Source organism: Sinocyclocheilus anshuiensis, unplaced genomic scaffold, assembly GCF_001515605.1.
Source record: "Sinocyclocheilus anshuiensis isolate Anshui unplaced genomic scaffold, SAMN03320099.WGS_v1.1 scaffold12, whole genome shotgun sequence".
Classification (NCBI taxonomy): domain Eukaryota; kingdom Metazoa; phylum Chordata; class Actinopteri; order Cypriniformes; family Cyprinidae; genus Sinocyclocheilus; species Sinocyclocheilus anshuiensis.
Genome location: NW_015555713.1, coordinates 21,801 through 23,825, shown reverse-complemented (window position 1 = coordinate 23,825; position 2,025 = coordinate 21,801). Strand labels below are relative to the sequence as shown.

The 2,025-nt window shown below is 38.6% G+C and overlaps 1 protein-coding gene and 1 long non-coding RNA gene across 4 annotated transcripts in view; both read right to left on the bottom strand.

Moving 5' to 3' along the window:
* Positions 1-2,025, bottom strand: part of LOC107672130 (nuclear body protein SP140-like protein) — a 31,837-nt gene that overhangs the window by 12,132 nt on the left and 17,680 nt on the right. The gene's annotated exons all lie outside the window — the stretch shown is intronic.
* The window catches only part of LOC107672135 (uncharacterized), a 7,640-nt gene that overhangs the window by 1,999 nt on the left and 3,616 nt on the right, over positions 1-2,025 (bottom strand). The gene's annotated exons all lie outside the window — the stretch shown is intronic.

The following is a 2,025-nucleotide window of genomic DNA, read 5'->3' as shown; positions in this document are numbered from 1 at the left end:
GTCGTTTCAAACCCGTAAGACCTCCGTTCATCTTCGGAACACAAATTAAGATATTTTTTATGCATTCTGACAGCTCTCCCTCCCATAGACAGAGGGTCCTTACACGATCAACGTCCAGAAACGTAGCAAGGAGATCGGTAAAATACTCCATGTGACATCAGGGGTTCAACCATAATATTATTGAAGCTACAAGAATACTTTTTGGCGCAAAAGAAATAATGCATTGAGTCAGTGACATTTCTGTCAACTGTCCCTGGACTCCGTTGGACTCTGACATATTTTCTGAGTCGAAAAGGCTCGAGTCTGAGTCAAGTCCGAGTAAAAATGCATCCGAGTCTGTGACAAGTCCGAGTCCTTAAAAAACTGTACTCGAGACCGGACTCGAGTCCAAGTACGAGTCCGAGTACCCCAACTCTATTATTGTTGCTCCTATATGACCCGCCTTACTGAAACGCGTCGATTTTTACAAAGTTCATCTGTCTGAAAAGCAAGGTGTATGCAGATTAGCCAGCTGTGATTGGCCGAATACCTCAAGCGTGTGACGGAAATGTTACGCCCCTTACCATACTGTGATGCTGTGTCCCGGCCCGACAAGACAAAACCAGTAAAACCCATTACAAACGAGGCATTTGTTGCATCCAGTAGGGACATAATTACTGATTATAATGACTTATACTGTCTTTTTACGCATTGCGTTGTGTATCGCTCAGCATAAACATAAAACCATGTCTGTATTTGTGATCAGAGAAACAACAAGCGCTACTCTACACTGCTCAAAACTTGCGTTTGAATCATCAGTGGCAAATTCTTTAAATATGAAAACGTACTTACAGTCTGAGTCAAAACAGCCGGCATTGTCCCTATGACCCTATCCCAGGATCAGGAAACAGTCCTCCATAAAAGGCGCACATCTGAATATTTGGGTTGAACTGTTCTGGAACAGTGTTGTAAATACAACTTAACCACTGATTTCTAGTTGTGTCCTCTTTTGGAAGGCCAAACAAAGTAGTTTCGCTTTCACAACGAAACACACAGCGTCTCCGCAGCATGGTGGCGGTGGCAACAATACTACAGCGAGAATAAAAGTTACGCCTTCTTTCTTTGCGTAAACATTTGGGCGGTGTTATGCAAATCTTCCCACACAGTGACGTAGACATGTGGGGGCGTGTTTAAATTAGGTGTTTTAGGAGGGCGTGGACGACACAACTTTTTTTAAAGAATATCTCTTTGGGTTTGAGACTTTAGTCTTTGCAACTTTAGGGATCTTATCTATGCACGAACAGCTTGTAACAGTCCAAAGAGAAAGGAAAACTTGAAATCACATCATATGAGCCCTTTAAGTATTTTTTCCCCCAAGATCATTATTTTTTCTCGTCAGTCAAATACTCAAATTTGTAAACCTATTCAACTAATTCATTATAAAGATCCGATTCAAAAGAACGAATCGTACATCACCACAGTCGAACCGTCCCATTTTTAGACCAGATTGTTCGACAATACATACCCTATATACAGATATTAAGCTAGATGACCCATCATCATCCTGTACATGCAGAACTCACACCTTTAAACTAGACTTTTTCAGTAAATGTACATTTTTATTAATCCACTAACTGAACAATTTCTTAACATCCTAGTTTTTGTGGTGTTTCTATTGATACAGTTGTTCTTTTGTCCACCAGAGAGCATTATTAAATAATCCAGAATAAAAATGTTGAAAAAATCATGACAAACAGCAGTACACAATGAGTTTGTTCAATTAGTGTTAGAATATTAGTAATTTTAAAGGGAGAAGTATACACAAATACAGATATGAATACAAAAAGTTGTTTTTAAAACAGTAGAATTTTACTTCAAACTACTGTACGAATGTACAAAAAGTTTAATTTAGAGAGAAAAATGTATATTTAAGGTGATAGTCACACATTTACAGCATAATATTGTTAAAGGGGTCATATGATGCGATTTCAATTTTTCCTTTCTCTATGGAGTGTTACAAGCTCTTGGTGCATAAAGAAGATCTGT